The sequence below is a fragment of the Lactuca virosa genome, chromosome 6 (assembly GCF_052849685.1).
Source record: "Lactuca virosa cultivar CGN04683 chromosome 6, Lactuca_virosa_CGN04683_v6, whole genome shotgun sequence".
In the NCBI taxonomy this organism is placed as follows: Eukaryota; Viridiplantae; Streptophyta; class Magnoliopsida; order Asterales; family Asteraceae; genus Lactuca; species Lactuca virosa.
The window spans coordinates 130,747,906-130,770,098 of NC_136431.1; positions in this window are offsets into that span (position 1 = coordinate 130,747,906).

The following is a 22,193-nucleotide window of genomic DNA, read 5'->3' on the forward strand; positions in this document are numbered from 1 at the left end:
TGGGACTACTATGAAACAGACTATGACATAAACCTTAATGATCATATCTATTTGCTTGGTGCTGCTGAATCAGTAATAATTTGGAACGATAGTAAAACAAATTTGATTAGAAGATCAACTTCCCAAAAACTTTATGGACAGTGACAATGGTGACACTGGAAATCCAGAAAAAGCATTCCTTTCCCAATGGAAAAGGATTGGCCATAGTCAACCCGGTTGACCAAATGGTAAAGAGAAAGGCTAAGTCTGAGATAGTCCCATTACCAAAGGGTCCATATGTTTATTTTTCCAAAGGAAGGGGCGTTGATTGCAAAGCTGCCAAATTTACCTAAGGATGTTAAAGTCAATAAGTTTGACTCTACAGCAGGTAGAGCCCATTATCTAACTCTGTTAAGTTCTATTCTGAGATCCTCATTACATGATGTGACTGGGTCACATGTTGATGTTTTAAGAATCAAAGAATAGAGAGAAAGCTTAAAGGAAGTATATACTGATTCTGATCGCGTAGGTGGATTTCGATCGCATCAGAATTTTGAAGCTGTTACTTAGGAGTTATGATATATTGCTTAGGAATAGATAACAACAAGTTTTTCCGTATGCATTTGCACTATAAGGATAAGTTGTTTCCGCAAAGTTTTGAAATAAAATAAAAGTTTTTAATTTTATATTTATTTTAAATATCCTTACAAGTGGCATTTGTGAAAAATGGTTGTTTATATGATTCCATTGATAGCAATATTTGAAAAAAAATGGACTTGATTCTTTCGTTTGTGTTAGTGTCATAATTTACCAAATAAGGAAAGATTCTCATTCCCAAGGCTTCAGTTGGATAGAAACTTGGAATCATGCAAGTTGAATAGTATGATGAATGAGAACTTTCAAGCATTGGAAAATTAAGACTTGTTCACATGGATGTGTGAGTCAAGTTAAGGACTAAAGGGATCGAGTATACATTCTTGTGCACTGGTCAAGTCCACCACAAAGCTTGTTAAGACTATTCGTCATGATTTACTAAATTTTAGTAAATATGGTTATACTTACAAGTTTAAGTATAATTCTGAAACATTGGAAAAGTCTCAATGTATGGCAGAACGAATGGGAAGAATCAAATTAGGCAGACAGATAAAAGTTTCTCAAATCTGAAAAGATGGGAGAGTACTTTAGTATCATGTTTTGTGATCATCTTAATGATTAAAGAACCACATCACAATTGGTCTTCTAAGGACATCTTAGTGCATTCTTATGACTAAGAAGAGGAGTCATGAATTGTTGAAATGGTTAAATCAAGAAGATGAGTCATACTTCGTTTCAAAACAAGTCTTAGAGTCATACTCCAACACTAGAAGTTGAGTGACATATCTTAAAGAAAGGTTTATAACACTTGTCAAATGTAAGAGTAAAAGTGTCCTACTTTTGTACATTTGAAATTGGTAAGTTGTGATGTTTTGGATAAAACAAAGACCAACTAAGGCCAATTGTGTGAAGTGTTTGTCTTGATAAAGAATCCGCACTATCTCTTGAATATTTGGCAAGATAGTCTTATATGTCAAGAGGACAGTGGGAGTCTTAAAGCTCTTGAAAGTTTCAAGACTTAATCAAGAATAAAACCTAAAGTCCTTCACTAGCACACGACTTGAGGTTTATAACCTATCGTGTTGAAATTTTTGTGCCTATTCAAGTTGGCTTTGCATAGGAGTTCATAAAGTTCTCAATTGGTTGCATAACAACTTGGAAGCAATGGCAGGCCCTATACTGCCAGGTGGCAAGAAGTTAAGATTGCATAAGTTCAGTCCATATGAGTTTGGATTTGTCATTATCCTTGTCTTGTGACTATGGTTTTGACGATTCACATGGATAAGAACACATACACCATAAAATCTAAGGGTCATAAGGTTTCTCTCCGATTCATGAAAATGATGGTGAGGAAACACTTCCACCAAGTAGATTTGAAGCAGATGGCGAAAGGTCTAAACAATTGAGACTATGATTACGGCATCCCTTTTCATAGTTCTGAAATTGTTTAGACACACATGCATGCTATCTAAGGAAAGGTGTATGATTTTGATAAAGTTTTATCAAAGCATCTCGTATCAGAAATCTGAACTTTGGTAAGGAAGTCAATAAAGTATTGATTTCTAGAAGTCCAGCTGATTTCTGAGTACATGTCAAAGCTAGTGGGAGCATAAGTGTTATGCTAATAATCATCATGTTAGTGGGAGCATGATAATTATTGTTAGTGTTGCAAGTTAGCAATGTTAATTATAGAAAACAAAAGTTTCAATTTGTGAGGCTGCAGGGATTGAAAAAGTTGTTTTGCTATAATTAAGGGAGAGGATATACTTCATTTCAGTTCTAAAGGCTTAGATTGAGACCTTAATCATCTTTAGTCAAGAATATATATATATATGAATTTCATGTTGGATTGGTTCAACTTAAGGTAATTCTATATATTGCGTTCTCAAAATTCGATTATGATTACGGCATCCCTCTTCATTGTCAATTTTTGAAAACATGGCAAATAAAAATATTGTAGCAAAAGACTGGTCTAGAATCATGTCTTTATGTGAGACATCATGAATCGTGTACCATTTGCTTTGGGTACAGGATAGATTGCATGTGCTATAATATTTGTCATTTCTAAATTTTTCCAAATGCCCAGAGGCATTAAGAAGGGAAAAGGTCTAGAATTGGATATGACTAAAATGATTAAGCAATTGTCGAGGACAATTTGAGGTTTACCAAAGATTGGTTGCTTAGGGACAGTTGGAAGTATAGTGCTAATTTTGGAAGGACCATATTGACATATTCTGAAAAGAGGCATCTCTTATTCAGAAGTGATAGTCAAAATGAGAATATGGAGTTGTATCCATAGGTGGAAGTTATCTGTGTAAGATTAGAAAAACTTAATGCAAGAAGCATGTCCAAAGCAATGTACTGTGAATATGAGACTTAGTTTCCATGGAGTTGATCTCCTTTGGAATACCTTATAATGACTGTTGACAAGTCTTTGTGACTTTGTACATATTCATTACAGGAGGGTCAGTGCATATAAGTTTAAAATCTAAACAGATTTCGATAAATGATAGGAATTTGAAATTCTCACATTTTTTGATAAGGATTTGGGAGTGTGAAATTAGAATCATTGAAATTATGTTCAATTGGTTTATTTCACAAAGTAAGGATCATAGACAAACATAGAGTGCATACTTGGTGTATGGCAAAGCTATTGTTTAAGAAAAACATAGTGTACATGCTTGGAGCATGGGACAACTAGTGTTTTTAATTCAAGTATAAAGTTGATAAAACCGAAACAATGAATAATGAGTAATCAGTATGGTGATAAATAAAAGTGTTTATTTATATTCATAGGGTTTGATACCATATTTGATTCATTTATTCTTGTGTTTCACTTTGCATGTTTTAACTTCCAGAATAACTAAGTCGCTCTTCCTGAATGATTAAGTTATTCAAACCATCCACAGTCGGTCATATGTTGGAAGTAGATATGAATCAAGACTGTCATGGGTTGGTTTGTAGAGGTCCAAGTTGGTGGACAAAGTGGTGCTACAACACTCATGAGTGCTCATAAGTTCTGAGTATTGGATTCAACCCGCGCTCATTTGAATCACTTCATGGATTTTATCACGAGTGATCATGAGACGATAATATCTTATATTCTTCAAACCTAGAGATATGAGTTGTTACTATGAGTTGGTTATACATTGATTGCACGAAAACGCATTGGTAACTCGATGTTATAAAACGTGCCTTTGTGTATGATTCAACAAGTAGTAGAACAAGCCATATGAGTCGAAGTTTATCCATTCCTTTTACCTTCGGGATAAAAGCGATATATGTGGGCCCCTCGATGATTTAAAGATGATACATGTGAGTGCTTGGCCAAGCCAGGACTGATTTGATTTGTTCAATCAGTCAGTCATCATGAATCGGAAATCGGGAAACAACAAATGGACAGAGAGAATGATTGATAATCCATGTCTCAGTCCATATGATATCTAGAGTGGAGGAATATATGATCCCTTATCTAATGGACAAGACATTGACAAAGGTCAGAGATCATCGGCAAGGTCAGAGTTTGACGGAAGCTTTTGAGAGCTACGATTGCCAGTCGGTTCAAATCTCGCAATCCTACTTTGATCATTAAACTCTGATTCATTTCATACTCGATTAATTGTTACATCAAATCATGCTATTCAATTGTGTTGTTGGGCTACGGAGAGTTAGTCCATGAGTCACTCTCATCAATTTCTCTATTCTTACTAGTATCTTCATCTTTGTAAACTTTTAGTTAAAAGATGCCTCCACGCCGATCAACGAGACGCGATCCTCGAGTAACTCCAACACCACCACCTCCTCCACAAATTGATACGGCAACTCTAAATGCTGCAGTAGCTGCGGCTGTGGCAACAACCATGGCTCAATATCATTCTTCCAGTGCCACCGGAGGTGGAACACCTGTTCATTCTACCCACGGTGAGGCCCCCGTGCCCTCGAGAGAGTGCTCCTACAACGACTTCACCAATTGCAAGCCAAAGTCCTTTAAAGGGACTGGTGGAGTCATTGCCCTCCCGCAATGGTTCGAGAAGACCGAATCGGTCTTCGAACTCTGCCCTGTCCAGAAGGGAGCAAGGTCAAGTTCGCTGCTTGCACCTTCGAGGAAAAAGCCCTAACATGGTGGAATAGCCATGTCAAGTTACTATCTCTAGTGGTGGCAAATGATATAGGTTGGGAAGCTCTTAGAGAGCTCATGATTGAAGAATACTGCCCGAGGGGCGAAATCCAGAAATTGGAACATGAACTATGGAGCCTATCCATGAAGGGCTCCGACATAGTTTCCTATACCGCCAGATTCAGCGAGCTGGTGGCCCTATGTCCCAACATGGTTCACACAGAGGGAAAGAAAATAGATAGGTACATCTGGGGGCTGGTGCCTCCATTTCAAGGGAATGTCTTGGCTTCAAACCCCACTACATTCGATAGTGCCAAGCGATTGGCACAACGGCTCATTCACCATGGGGTCCTTACCCCGTCGTCAACAACACCAACTCTAGCCATCTCAGAACCCTCTAAAGCCTCTGCTAACAAGCGGAAGTTCTGGGATGACTGATGGGTTTTGAGCATTCTAACACTCCTAAGTGTACATGCAACCCTAAATACCTTGGATCTATGTTTTCTCTATTATACATGCAATTATGAACTTTCCAAGGTATTACCCTATCTAGCATACAATACTTGATACTTGGGTAATCAAATGGATAGAATACATACCTTTGTTTGATGTAGCTTGAGTGCCTAGTGCCCCAAGTGTGACACCTCAAATGGTTCACACAACACCAAATGCACATGGAATGACTTGAGAGAAATGGAACACTCCTTGAAATCGTCTAGCCCTCATATTCACACATTAGTTTTCGATTTCTTGAGCCATGGGATTCTTTTATATGGTGGCTATTAGGGTTACATCATGTAACTCATAACTTTACCCATTCCTTATGCTCCATGGATTTTAACCTCCATGGAGTATCCATGGGTCACCCCATGGACTTAGTCCAACATAAGGAATCTTGGATCACAAGCCTACATATATAAGAATGAATGATTTACACAATCAACCCATATATTTAATTAGTCTCCTTTTGATCACTTAATTAATTCCAAATTAATTCTTGATCAATACTAATTAAATAACCTTATTAATATATTAGAACTTATAATATATTAACCAACCTTAAGTGTTATTTCTCTCATTATAGTCTATCCAAATGCATGATGCCATGCAACCCAAATGGACCATGTCGGGTCGGGTCAAGTCTTACCAATTATAGTTATGGACTTAGACATTAATCCAACAGTCTCCCACTTGGATAAGTCTAGAACTATTATTGCGTATGACTTCAGGAACCGATCAGCAATCGTAGCTCTCAAAAGCTTCTGTCGAACTCTGACCTTGTCGATGAACTCTGACCTTTGTCAATGACTTGTCCATTAGATAAGGGATCATATATTCCTCCATTCTAGATATCATATGGACTGAGACATGGATTATCAATCATTCTCTCTGTCCATTTGTTGTTTCCCGATTTCCGATTCATGACGACTGACTGATTGAACAAATCAAATCAGTCCTGGCTTGGCCAAGCACTCACATGTATCATCTTTAAATCATCGAGGGGCCCGCAGATATCGCTTTTATCCCGAAGGTAAAAGGAATGGATAAACTTCGACTCATATGGCTTGTTCTACTACTTGTTGAATCATACACAAAGGCACGTTTTATAAAATCGAGTTACCGAATGTGTTTTCGTGCAATCAATGTACAACCAACTCATAGTAACAACTCATATCTCTAGGTTTGAAGAATATAAGATATTATCGTCTCATGATCACTCGTGATAAAATCCATGAAGTGATTCAAATGAGCGCGGGTTGAATCCAATACTCAGAACTTATGAGCACTCATGAGTGTTGTAGCACCACTTTGTCCACCAACTTGTACCTCTACAAACCAACCCATGACAATCTTGATTCATATCTACTTCCAACATATGACCGACTGTGGATGGTTTGAATAACTTAATCATTCAGGAAGAGCGACTTAGTTATTCTGGAAGTCAAAACATGCAAAGTGAAACACAAGAATAAATGAATCAAATATGGTATCAAACCCTATGAATATAAATAAACACTTTTATTTATCACCATACTGATTACTTATTATTCATTGTTTCGGTTTTATCAACTTTATACTTGAATTAAAAACACTAGTTGTCCCATGCTCCAAGCATGTACACTATGTTTTTCTTAAACAATAGCTTTGCCATACACCAAGTATGCACTCTATGTTTGTCTATGATCCTTACTTTGTGAAATAAACCAATTGAACATAATTTCAATGATTCTAATTTCACACTCCCAAATCCTTATCGAAAAATGTGAGAATTTCAAATTCCTATCATTTATCGAAATCTGTTTAGATTTTAAACTTATATGCACTGACCCTCCTGTAATGAATATGTACAAAGTCACAAAGACTTGTCAACAGTCATTATAAGGTATTCCGATGGAGATCAACTCCATGGAAACAAAGTCTCATATTCAAAGTACATTGCTTTGGACATGCTTCTTGCATTAAGTTTTCTAATCTTACACAGATAACTTCCACCTATGGATATAACTCCATATTCTCATTTTGACTATCACTTCTGAATAAGAGATGCCTCTTTTCAGAATATGTCAATATGGTCCTTCCAAAATTAGCACTATACTTCCAACTGTCCCTGAGCAACCAATCTTTGGTAAACCTCAGATTGTCCTCGTCAATTGCTTAATCATTTTAGTCATATCCGATTCTAGACCTTTTCCCTTCTTAATGCCTCTGGACATTTGGAAAAATTTAGAAATGACAAATATTATAGCACATGCAATCGATCCTGTACCCAAAGCAAATGGTACACGATTCATGATGTCTCACATAAAGACATGATTCTAGACCAGTCTTTTGCTACAATATTTTTATTTGCCATGTTTTCAAAATTTGACTATGAAGAGGGATTCCGTAATCATAATCGAATTTTGAGAACGCAATATATAGAATTTCCTTAAGTTGAACCAATCTAACATGAAATTCAGTATATATTCTTGACTAAAGATGATTAAGGTCTCAATCTAAGCCTTTAGAACTGAAATGAAGTATATCCTCTCCCTTAATTATAGCAAAACAACTTTTTCAATCCCTGCAGCCTCACGAATTGAAACTTTTGTTTTCTATAACTAACATTGCTAACTTGCAACACTAACAATAATTATCATGCTCCCACTAACATGATGATTATTAGCATAACACTTATGCTCCCACTAGCTTTGACATGTACTCAGAAATCAGCTGGACTTCTAGAAATCAATACTTTATTGACTTCCTTACCAAAGTTCAGATTTCTGATACGAGATGCTTTGATAAAACTTTATCAAAATCATACACCTTTCCTTAGATAGCATGCATGTGTGTCTAAACAATTTCAGAACTATGAAAAGGGATGCCGTAATCATAGTCTCAATTGTTTAGACCTTTTGCCATCTGCTTCAAATCTACTTGGTGGAAGTGTTTCCTCACCATCATTTTCATTAATCGGAGAGAAACCTTATGACCCTTAGATTTTATGGTGTATGTGTTCTTATCCATGTGAATCGTCAAAACCATAGTCACAAGACAAGGATAATGACAAATCTAAACTCATATGGACTGAACTTATGCAATCTTAACTTCTTGCCACCTGGCAGTACAGGGCCTGCCATTGCTTCCAAGTTGTTATGCAACCAATTGAGAACTTTCAGAACTCCTATGCAAAGCCAACTTTAACTGGAATGGGCACAGAATATGTCAACATGATAGGTTATAAACCTCAAGTCGTGTGCTAGTGAAGAACCTCAGGTTTTATTCTTGATTAGTTCTTGAAATTCTTTTTAGGATCTTTAAGACGCCCACTGTCCTCTTAACATATAAGACTATCTTGCCAAATATTCAAGAGATAGTGCGGATTCTTTATCAAGACAAACACTTCACACAATTGGCCTTAGTTGGTCTTTGTTTAATCCAAAACATCACAACTTACCAACTTCAAATGTACAAGAGTAGGACACTTTTACTCTTACATTTGACAAGTGTTATAAACCTTTCTTTAAGATATGCCACTCAACTTATAGTCTTGGAGTATGACTCTAAGACTTGTTTTGAAACGAAGTATGACTCATCTCCTTGATTTAACCATTTCAACAATTCATGACTCCTCTTCGTAGTCATAAGAATGCACTAAGATGTCCTTAGAAGACCAATTGTGATGTGGTTCTTAAATCATTAATATGATCACAAAACATGATACTAAAGTACTCTCCCATCTTTCAGATTTGAGAAAACTTTTATCTTTCTGCCTAATTTGATTCTTCTCATTCGTTCTGCCATACATTGAGACTTTTCCAATGTTTCAGAATTATACTTAAACTTGTAAGTATAACCATATTTACTAAAATTTAGTAAATCATGACGAATAGTCTTAACGAGCTTTGTGGTGGACTTGACCAGTGCACAAGAATGTGTACTCGATCCCTTTAGTCCTTAACTTGACTCACACATCCATGTGAACAAGTCTTAATTTTCCAATGCTTGAAAGTTCTCATTCATCATACTATTCAACTTGCATGATTCCAAGTTTCTATCCAACTGAAGCCTTGGGAATGAGAATCTTTCCTTATTTGGTAAATTATGACACTACCACAAACGAAAGAATCAAGTCCATTTTTTTTCAAATATTGCTATCAATGGAATCATATAAACAACCATTTTTCACAAATGCCACTTGTAAGGATATTTAAAATAAATATAAAATTAAAAACTTTTATTTTATTTCAAAACTTTGCGGAAAAAACTTATCCTTATAGTGCAAATGCATACGGAAAAACTTGTTGTTATCTATTCCTAAGCAATATATCATAACTCCTAAGTAACAGCTTCAAAATTCTGATGCGATCGAAATCCACCTACGCGATCAGAATCAGCATATACTTCCTTTAAGCTTTCTCTCTATTCTTTGATTCTAAAAACATCAACATGTGACCCAGTCACATCATGTAATGAGGATCTTAGAATAGAAACTTAACAGAGTTAGATAATGGGCTCTACCTGAAGTAGAGTCAGACTTATTGACTTTAACATCCTTAGGTAAACTTGGCAGCTTTGCAATCAACGCCCCTTCCTTTGGCAAAATAAACATATGGACCCTTTGGTAATGGGACTATCTCAGACTTAGCCTTTCTCCTTACCATTTGGTCAACCGGGTTGACTATGGCCAATCCCTTTCCATTGGGAAAAGAATGCTTTTTCTGGATTTCCAGTGTCACCATTGTCACTCTCCATAAAGTTTTTGGGAAGTTGATCTTCTAATCAAATTTGCTTTACTATCGTTCCAAATCATTGCTGATTCAGCAGCACCAAGCAAATAGATATGATCATTAAGGTTCATGTCATAGTCTGTTTCATAGTAGTCCCAAAGGAACTCACTATGTGACTTAGAAAGTGATTGAACATCCAACTTTCTCAAGACTTTGACACCCAACTCTCCCAACTTGTCAATATGTGACTTCATCTCTAAGATGTGATCACACATAGACCTTGCTTGCCATTAGGGCTTGAGTGACCTTGAACTTGTGGGTTAGGGAGAATAATTGGAGGAGGTGGAGGAAGTAAAGTTCCAAGAGATTTAGGAAGATCATAGATGTCTGAACTAGACATCTTTTGGGAGATATTCAAGATAGTTGATCTAAAGTCCTTAATATAACACCCAATATGAAATATTAAGGCTAGGATCCAACAACCTATTTATAACTGGAAGAGGGATGCCGTAATCCGAGTTATAAAATAGTTGAAGGTAGGTAAATGACGATTTACCAATTTCCACCATGAAAAACGAAATAATGTAATTAGGTTTTTAATTGGATTTGAAATTCCTTGATCTTTTGAGATTCATTGAACTTTTCAATGGCATGTTTCAATCTCGAGTGTGCCCTTCAGGTTTTGTGACTGGGATGCCGAGGATCACAAAACAAGGTGTGAAGTAACCATGCAAATATACTTGGTACCCTTAATGTTTACCCCTCAATCGATGTGTCGGTTAACCACACGAGCTCCACCGATACTATGATAAATATTAAGTTACCCTTTGCCTACTTTGTTAAATCCAGGTTAGTGTGCCGGTTAACCACACACGCTCCACTAACGGTTTAAACAAAGTGCAAAGTGTAATTTTATGGATTAGCACCTTATTCACATTTTCCTAAGTAACTAAGATTAGGAATTAATAAAAGGTTTAGTTACTTAGTATTTATCATTAATACTTTTAATGAAGGGAGAATTATAGTCCTTGTCCTACCTGTTCGGCTAACGACCCTCCACCGGTCAAGGAAGCGGTGAGTGAGAGTGGACACCCATTAAACTGCCATTTTATAGGCAGTAACCTTATACCCCCTTTATAGACCGGCTTCGTGAATGAGGCCTACTAACGGTAAGACTGACTTGCTCTTATACATATATTTATTATTAACTTATAATATTATAAAGTATAAGGGTTGAATTTTAACTTTTAAAACTCTAAGGGATAACTTGGAATTAAAGTATTCATGGGGAAAACTTTACAAATTCCAAAACTTGAGGGCAAGTTTTGAAAATATTCAAAACTAATTAATTCCATAACTTATGTGTTTAAAGTAGTTTTAATTAAAAAAAAACTCTTCAAGTTCCATAACTTGAGCACAAGTTATGGAAGACTTTAAACTAATAAAAGAATGTAACTTTTCTTTATTTTTGTAACTTATGGAACTAATTAAGGTTACACATTTTATCATTTAATGAAGTGACTCTTGAACCTCCATAACTTGAGGACAAGTTATGGAGTCATAAAACCATTTAATGAGGACAAGACTCTTCATTTTTGTAACCATTGCCAACTTTTTATGAGTTTTATGAAACTTAAATGTGACTTTTCATATAACTTGAGGACAAGTTACAAAAACACATTTTAGAATCAAATCTTAGATTAAAATGGATTGAAAACACATAATCAATTAACTTTTCTATTAATCTAATAAACTCATATGAAAAAAGATAATTCACATCAAAAAATTTTCAAGTAATTAGCATAACTTTTAAACTAATACAATTCGATTTTTCAGCTAATTTTGCAAGTATAACAATAAAACAAACCTTGGCTCTGATACCACTGATGGGTTTTGAGCATTCTAACACTCCTAAGTATACATGCAACCCTAAATACTTGGGTAATCAAATGGATAGAATACATACCTTTGTTTGATGTAGCTTGTCTCCATGAAGCTTGAGTGCCTAGTGCCCCAAGTGTGACACCTCAAATGGTTCACACAACACCAAATGCACATGGAATGACTTGAGAGAAATGGAACACTCCTTGAAATCGTCTAGCCCTCATATTCACACATTAGTTTTCGATTTCTTGAGCCATGGGATTCTTTTATATGGTGGCTATTAGGGTTACATCATGTAACTCATAACTTTACCCATTCCTTATGCTCCATGGATTTTAACCTCCATGGAGTATCCATGGGTCACCCCATGGACTTAGTCCAACATAAGGAATCTTGGATCACAAGCCTACATATATAAGAATGAATGATTTACATAATCAACCCATATATTTAATTAGTCTCCTTTTCATCACTTAATTAATTCCAAATTAATTCTTGATCAATACTAATTAAATAACCTTATTAATATATTAGAACTTATAATATATTAACCAACCTTAAGTGTTATTTCTCTCATTATAGTCTATCCAAATGCATGATGCCATGCAACCCAAATGGACCATGCCGGGTCGGGTCAAGTCTTACCAATTATAGTTATGGACTTAGACATTAATCCAACATGACAAGAAGAAGCCAAAAGCTGCCAAAAAGCAGCCGGTCGTGGCGGTTCATGCTGCGATAGCACCTGCCGCTGCTGCTCCGGTAAAGCAGTACGCGAGAAATTTGCCGAAGTGCAACAAATGAAACTTCCACCACACAGGAGCCTGCCGGGAAATGCAGTGTTCAAACTGCAACAGGAAGGGGCACACTGCCCGTTTCTGCAAAGCTCCAGCGAGGCCAATCAACCAAGTCCCCGACGCTGGTGTGGGCCAAGCTTGCTATGGTTATGGCGAGGTGGGCCACTATAAAAGGAACTGCCCGAAGGCAGGGAATGTCGGTGGAGTAGGGAGAGTTTTGGCTATAGGCCACGAGGAAGCAGTTGCCGACCCCACAGTGGTCACTGGAACGTTTCTCCTCGATAACTCTTATGCATGCATTCTGTTTGATAGTGGAGCGGAGAGGAGTTTCGTGAATCAAAAGTTTGCTCACTTACTTAAGCAAAAATCACGAGCACTTAAAGAACCGTTTACAGTAGAAATGGCTAATGGAAAGACAGAGAGTACTAGCTGCATATACATAGGTTGTACTCTAACTCTAGATAGCCATTCATTTTCAATCGACCTCATGCCGGTCTCAATTAAAAGTTTCAACGTCATAATCGGCATGGATTGGTTGAGTGCTCATCGTGCCGACATTTTGTGTTACGAAAAGGTTGTTCGCCTTAATCTGCCGTCTAGCGAAACTCTAGTAATCTACAGCGACAAACCCGACACTAACCTTCGACTCATCTCGAGCATTCAAGCCCAGAAATTCTTGCAAAAGGAATGTCGCGCATTCCTTGCTCATGTTGTCGATGTGAGCCAAGAAACGAAATACATTAAAAACATTCCAGTGGTACGCGATTTTCCCGACATCTTTCCAAAAGAACTCCCAGGATTACCTCCACAACGTCAAGTCGAGTTCAGAATCGACTTAGTTCCAGGGGCTACCCCAGTAGCCAAATCGCCCTATCGTCTAGCACCTGCAGATATGCAAGAACTGTCCGGTCAACTTAACGAACTGCTCAGCAAGGGCTTTATAAGACCAAGCTTCTCACCCTGGGGAGCTCCGGTCTTGTTCGTCAAGAAGAAAGACGGATCGTTTCGTATGTGCATCGACTACAGGGAGCTCAACAAGCTTACCATTAAAAATCGTTACCCTCTGCCTCGCATTGACAATTTGTTTGACCAACTTCAAGGGGCGAACTTCTTTTCGAAAATCGACCTAAGATCCGGGTATCACCAGTTATGAGTGTTAGGGGAGGATGTTCCGAAGACAGCCTTCCGAATTCGTTATGGACACTACGAATTCGTAGTGATGCCGTTCGGATTAATCAACGCGCCCGCGGTATTCATGGATTTAATGAATAGGGTGTGTCATCCTTACTTGGATCAGTTCGTCATCGTCTTCATCGATGACATACTTATCTACTCTCGTAGTAAGGAGGAGCATAGTCAACATCTTCAACAGGTCTTGGAAACACTACGATCGGAGAAGCTCTATGCGAAGTTCTCGAAATGCGAATTTTGGATCCGAAGAGTCGAATTCTTAGGACACGTGGTTAGCGAAGAAGGAATACACGTGGACCCTTCCAAAATCAAAGCCATTGAGAACTGGTCAGCACCGAAGACGCCTACAAAAATTCGTCAATTTCTAGGCCTCGCTGGTTACTATCGCAGGTTCATTCAGAACTTCTCATGGATTGCGAAACCTCTTACGACTTTGACCCAGAAGGGCGTGGCCTTTGATTAGGAAGAGAAGCAAGACAAAGCGTTCCAAACGCTAAAGCGAGCCTTGTGCACCGCACCGATACTGTCCCTCCCCGAAGGGATAGAAGACTTCGTGGTTTATTGTGACGCGTCAAATCAAGGGCTCGGCTGTGTTCTGATGCAGCGAGGTAAGGTCATCGCCTATGCCTCAAGACAGCTGAAGACACACGAGGTCAACTACACCACTCACGATCTTGAGTTGGGAGCAGTAGTGTTTGCTCTGAAGATCTGGAGACACTACCTGTATGGTACAAAAAGCACTATCTTTACAGAACACAAAAGCCTACAACATATATTCGACCAGAAGGAGCTCAACATGAGACAATGACGGTGGGTCGAGCTACTCAGTGATTACGAATGCGAAATTCGTTATCATCCCGGCAAGGCCAACGTAGTAGGTGACGCCCTAAGTCTGAAAGAATACTCTGGACGTAGAGTCAAATCATTGACTATGACTATCCATTCACACCTGTCCACACAAATCAAGGAAGCTCAGCTCGAATCTTTGAAACCTGAAAATGTGGTGGGTGAATCCCTGAGAGGGATGGATAAGAATTTGGAAGTCAAGGGTGGCGGAGCCTTATATCTCATGGATCGGATCTGGACACCGAAACACGGTGGTTTCAGAGACTTGATCATGACCGAAGCTCACAACACTCGATATTCCGTCCACCCAGGTTCAGATAAGATGTATATGGATCTTAAAAAGTTATACTGGTGGCCTAACATGAAAGCAGAGATTGCTACCTTCGTAAGTAAATGCCTTACTTGCACCAAGGTTAAGGTCGAATACCAGAAACCCTCAGTTTTACTACAGCAGCCGGAGATACCGGAATGGAAGTGGGAGCGGATCACGATGGACTTCATAACCAAGTTGCCCAAGACAACGGGTGGTCTCGATACCATTTGGGTGATCGTAGACAGGCTAACAAAGTCCACACACTTCCTGCCTATCAAAGAGACAGACAAGATGGAGAAGCTAACAAGAACCTACATAAGGGAGATCGTACGACTGCATGGTGTTCCCATATACATTATCTCTGATAGAGATAGTAGATTCACTTCGAGGTTCTGGCAGTGGCTACAAAGTTCCCTAGGAACTAGGTCGGACATGAGTACAGCCTACCATCCACAGACCGACGGACAAAGTGAGAGGACTATCCAAACCTTGGAAGATATGTTGCGAGCCTGTGTGATCGACTTTGGGAAGGCATGGGATACTCATTTACCCCTTGTCGAGTTTTCCTACAACAATAGTGATCACACGAGCATAAAGGTTGCTCCATTTAAAGCCCTCTATGGCCAAAAGTGCAGATCCCCTCTGTGCTGGGCTGAGGTGGGTGACACTCAGTTAGCTAAAGGACGAGTTCCTGACAGCACTCTCACGGGTCCGGAGATCATTCGGGAACGACAGAGAAGATCGTTCAGATTCGTGAACGATTGAAAGCCTCTAAAGACCGACAGAAAAGCTACGCAGACAAACGAAGGAAACCGTCGGAATTCCAGGTGGGCGACTGTGTTCTATTGAAGGTCTCACCCTGGAAAGGCTTGATACGCTTCAGAAAGCGTGGAAAGCTAAATCCAAGATACGTAGGGCCTTTCGAGATTCTCACTAGAATCGGCCCTGTAGCTTACAAATTCAACTTACCTCGCGAACTCAGTAATGTACATTCTACTTTCCACGTCTCAAACTTGAAAAAGTGTCTGTCCGACGAGACTGTTTTAATCCCACTCGACGAGATCGAGATCAACGAGAGCCTCAACTTCGTGGAAGAACCTGTAGAGATCATGGACCGAGAGGTCAAGCAAACGAAGCAAAGTCGTATCCCGATAGTGAAGGTTCGCTGGAATGCCAAGCGAGGACCTGAATCCACTTGGGAGCGCGAGGATCGGTTGAAACTGAAATATCCTCATCTTTTTACTTAGTTATTTGTAACTACTTATTTGCTTAAACTCTAATTTTAGGACGAAATTCTCTCTAACGGGGGGATGATGTGACAACCCGAAATTTCGATCTTGTGCAGTCAAGCAATTCAATCAAATTTAGACTTGTTTCTGCTATCTTTTAGCACTGTTTAGAGTCTGTTTGAGTGTTCTAAGCCTAGCATATTCAAGAATCAGGTGATAGGAAGTATCTGCTTGAGTCCAGTGTACCTTAATCAAGCCTTAAACCCATTAAATAGAGTTTACGGCCAAACCTTCATGTTTGGGCCGTAAACTCATGAGTTGGCCGTGAACTCATGTTAAATACATGAGTTTACATCTTTTTCCTCATTTCTCTTCCATTTCAAGGCTAGAAACCTCATTTCTCTCTCAAGTATCATAAGATCTTCATCCCGATCTTCCAAAAATGTAAGAATTCTTTCTCTTGATTTGTTGTTACATCTCCTTATCTAGTGATTGTACATGATTTCATCAATGAAATCTCTTCATTTTGATAGATCTTCAAGTATCCTTCATTTCACCAAGAACACACACTAGTGTTCTTGGACCTTAAACACCCTTACAAGCTTCTTATAAGTTAGTACACTACTCTTAGCTTGTTATATGCTTGTATCACTTGTTAAACTCTTAGAAAACATCAAGGAACTTAAGAACATATGGTTTTTACGGCCAAGGCAATCACCTTGGGCCGTAAACACTATTTAGTGGTGCAATTGTGCCACCACTCCTTCCTAAGGCTTAGACTTGAACCTAGATCACTTCCTAATGACTTGTAAGACCTTATCACACAATTTAGTACAAAATACCATGAGTATACGGCCGTAAACTCATAGGGCCGTGAACCCTTTGGCCGTAAACTCATGTGAGACTTCCATGGTGGCCGTAAACTCCTAAGTGAGGCCCTACAACCCTTAGATGCAACCCTTGGTACTTCTAGCACTTGAGTCAAAGTGTTTTCCATGTCCTAGGGTGTCTTTACTTGTACAATTTGTTGTTTAAACACTAATTGTAAACATATATGTATCATTATATGATAAATAGGATCCGTGAGTGTGCTCAAGTCTTCACTTGACACCTAGCATCTTATACCACACTTTCATCCAAACCACTCACTACAGGTGAGTTCATACCCCTTAATCTACCTTTTAAATGAATTTAAATGCTTTTATGGGGGGGGGGGGAATACAAGTTGAAACATTATAGTTATTATATCAATCACATGTGATTAATAACTATCAAACAAAGGATTTGCTATTCAATTAGCTGTTTTATCAAACAAACTACTTCAAATCGTTTTATAAACTCTTTACATGTTAAATACTTTCTATTAAACTCTTTTAAACTTATATTTTGTCAAATGCATATCTATATAGATATAGTTATATAAGTAGGATTGAAAGGACTTAGGACTGATAGCTCGCCCTACTTCCTGTTCCTTGTTTGGTTGTGGACTTAGGGTATCGGTTATTTGTCCGAAGGTCGTTTCAATCTTAATTATATATTATGTATATGTGTATCGATATAAAAGTTCCTTCATTCAGTTCAGTACCTTTGGGTAGCAAAGGTACACCATCATGTTCATACATACCAACAACATTACTAGTAAACTATAATAGGTATAGTTTAGGAAGTTACTAATGCTATTACTAGAACAATGAAACATACAATGAGTCAGTTCATACATGAGTCAATACATACTATAACGAGAAACAGATAAAGATCACTATGATGAGAAACAAACAGAAAATACTATGATGAGAAACAAACAGAACATACTATGATGAGAAACAAACAGAACATACTATGATGAGAAACAAACATAACATACTATGATGAGAAACAAAGAGAACATACTACATACTAGACAGAGAGAACATACATTACACTAGTACATACAAAACATATACAAGAATACTATAACATAAATGTGAGCCACGGTTTCGGGGCATGGCATCACCTGTCATGGCTCGTTTTGTATCCAGAGTCTCCTAGAAGGAGAGCGTGAATTTGTGTATAGATATATACTGGATTGACTATCCTACACCTTGCTGCTCGCTACAGTGGGACTTGCAAGTCTACGGGTAACAAATGTCATTTCTTCCGACGTCTTTCATCGTTGTGTTTTTAGTCGGTAGTATGGTACAGGCATATCACATATTACTTTAAATAACAATTGGTTTAAGGTAATTAGTACAACAGTAGTTACTATAATACAACACTACAGTACTTTATTATTTCCCCATTGCATTCATATTGTGATCTTCTCACATAAAAGGTAATGTAAAACTATATTTTTGGTTAATGATAGTCATACTTGGGAAAATACACACTTTTACAAGAAACAAACATACAGAACATTTGATGCCTTGGTAGAAGGCTACGTTTAGTAGAAAATATAGGATTTTCTAGGAGATACAAACATTTACAAACTTATACATCAAACATTTACAAACTTATACATCAAGCACTTACAAACATTTTCATACAAACAATGACACTAAAATGCTTATGAACTCACCAGCTTTAAAGCTGATAAACTCTTTCAAAATAACTTGTATTCTCAGGTCATCAGTAGACAGGTACCGATGCCAGGTTTTGAGAAGATGGAGCTCGTTCAAGATTCATCTCTTATTTTGATTTACATTTTGGGTGTCTTATAAACTTCACCAAACACACTTGTATTAAATTATATTATTAATGCAATGGATGATGTTGTTGCTTGTTTACTACTATGCTTTGTTGTGATACTGTACATGACGTCCTCCACCCCCGAACGTTTCCGCCATTCCGGTTTTGGGGTGTGACAGATTGGTATCAGAGCATTGTTTATAGTGAATCGAGTATATCAACCCATAAAAGATATACAAACTATAAACACGGCGGGATTAAATACTCTGATCAAGAGTTATTACTTTTAAATACTAAAATATTTAACCAAGTATACATACCTACATTCATACTAAAATCAGTGTCACTAGGACAGAACAAAATTATTACGATTGTTGAACATCACAAGTAGACTCGGGGATGTATGATCAGTTCTGGGAGTGACATAGCCTGATCAACTATGTTGGTCTGAGAAGTGATTAGCATATGCCCGAGAATGGTTGTGATGTGGCAACAGGTCTAAAAACTTACCAATACTACTACAATGAAAACATTAGAACAAAACATATACCTAAAATACTATAGGAGTATTTTGTATACCATAATTACTTATCTAAGAACTAAAGGTCTTCATTAGTAGGTCAATAGTTGCTAAGTGGATACGCTAAGGTTATATGTAACTAGGATGTCATAGACTTAGAATCTGTGACCTTTGCTTTACTCCCTGTCCCTGGTGGATTTGGAGTTAGGGTCACTTATTTGAAGGTCTATCTTGTTTTAGTTACATATGAATGGTATGCACTACGCAACTGTTGGAATAACTAGTAAGGGTCATCTTATAAGTATCTTAATTAGTTCGGCTATTAATTATTTCTTTATCCCTTTTCTCACGTAGATAACATGGCTGGATTCCATATCCCCGGAGACCCATACTTTCCTAACGAAGGCAATGTTGGATGGCTTGAAGAGGAGCCAGAAGATGATTATCCAATGGCTCTGACTCCGAGCCAGAAGTCAACAACCTACCCCCAGTAGCTCCAAACCCAAACCCGAACCCTCGTCCAGCTTTTCAAGGTCCCACACCTCTGTGGGAAATAAAATTGAACAGATATTGCCACGAGCAGGGTCAGCCATTACCTTACAACGGAGATCGAAGCTTCTATGACTTGAGCGAGGGAGGCTCAGCGGACAGAATCTTGCCTATTCTAGTCCGCAGGGTTGCTCATACTGATGAGCAGGGTAGAGAGGCTATCAACCAAATCTTACAGGTTGATGCCGATACTGGAGTAAACACAGTCTGCATTCGCCATCTGGAGTCTGCTCACGCAAGAGCTCAGAACCAGAACGCGGCCCTGCAGAGAGAACTTGCTGCATCCCAAGCCAAAGTCAGAGAACTTCGAGCTCGACAGGCAATGTCTGAAAGGCGCATGAGGGACATGGAGCGCCGTCTGTCAGAATCAAGGACTCACTCTAGTGGTTCTCGTCGCAGATAGAGCCTACTCAACTTTCTCTTTTGGATATAACTTAGTTTATGTAAAAAAAACTCTAGTTTAATTTCCTATCTTTGTGAAGACTTTGGAACTGTTAAGCCTTGTTAGGTCGTAATTCTGTCAAAATTTTCCCATCTTGGTTGATGTAAGACCTACTTCTAGGTCATTTTTCCCGAACTTGTTACATCTGTAATACCAGTATTATTGACAGATATCAAATCTCATGGAAATTATTATCCAAATGCTATCATCCTTTAGTACTAGATCTACATTCAATGATGCTATTCAATTGTGTTGTTGGGCTACGGAGAGTTAGTCCATGAGTCACTCTCATCAATTTCTCTATTCTTAACAGTATCTTCATCTTTGTAACCTTTTAGTTAAAAGATGCCTCCACACCGATCAACGAGACGCGATCCTCGAATAACTCCAACACCACCACCTCCTCCACAAATTGATACAGCAGCTCTAAATGCTGCAGTAGCTGCAGCTGTGGCAACAGCCATGGCTCAATATCATTCTTCCAGTGCCACCGGAGGTGGAACACCTGTTCATTCTACCCAAAGTGAGGCCCCTGTGCGCTCGATAGAGTGCTCCTACAAGGACTTCACCAATTACAAGCCAAAGTCCTTTAAAGGGACTGGTGGAGTCATTGCCCTCTCGCAATGGTTCGAGAAGACCGAATCGGTCTTCGAAATCTGCTCCTGTCCAGAAGGGAGCAAGGTCAAGTTCGCTGCTTGCACCTTCGAGGAAAAAGCCCTAACATGGTGGAATAGCCATGTCAAGTCACTATCTTTAGTGGTGGCAAACGCTATAGGCTGGGAAGCTCTTAGAGAGCTCATGATTGAAGAATATTGCCCGAGGGGCGAAATCCAGAAATTGGAACAGGAACTATGGAGCCTATCCATGAAGGGCTCCGACATAGTTTCCTATACCGCCAGATTCAACGAGCTGGTGGCCCTATGTCCCAACATGGTTCACACAGAGGGAAAGAAAATAGAGAGGTACATCTGGGGGCTGGTGCCTCCATTTCAAGGGAATGTCTTGGCTTCAAACCCCACTACATTCGATAGTGCCAAGCGATTGGCACAACGGCTCATTGACCATGGGGTCCTTACCCCGTCGTCAACAACAACAACTCTAGCCAGGTCGTGGCGGTTCATGCTGCGATAGCACCTGCCGCTGCTGCTCCGGTAAAGCAGTATGCGAGAAATTTGCCGAAGTGCAACAAATGTAACTTCCACCACACAGGAGCCTGTCGGGAAATGCAGTGTTCAAACTGTAACAGGAAGGGGCACACTGCCCGTTTCTGCAAAGCTCCGGTGAGGCCAATCAACCAAGTCCCCGACGCTGGTGTGGGCCAAGCTTGCTACGGCTGTGGCGAGGTGGGCCACTACGAAAGGAACTGCCCGAAGGCAGGGAATGCCGGTGGAGTAGGGAGAGTTTTGGCTATAGACCACGAGGAAGCAGTTGCCGACCCCACAGTGGTCACTGGTACGTTTCTCCTCGATAACTCTTATGCATGCATTCTGTTTGATAGTGGAGCGGAGAGGAGTTTCGTGAATCAAAAGTTTGCTCACTTACTTAAGCAAAAATCACGAGCACTTAAAGAACCGTTTACAGTAGAAATGGCTAATGGAAAGACAGAGAGTACTAGCTGCATATACATAGGTTGTACTCTAACTCTAGATAGCCATTCATTTTCAATCGACCTCATGCCGGTCTCAATTAAAAGTTTCGACGTCATAATCGGCATGGATTGGTTGAGTGCTCATCGTGCCGACATTTTGTGTTACGAAAAGGTTGTTCGCCTTAATCTGCCGTCTAGCGACCATGTTTCAGGGCTCGAAAGTATATTCAACACGGGTGTGCGGGTTATTTGGCATATGTGGTGGAT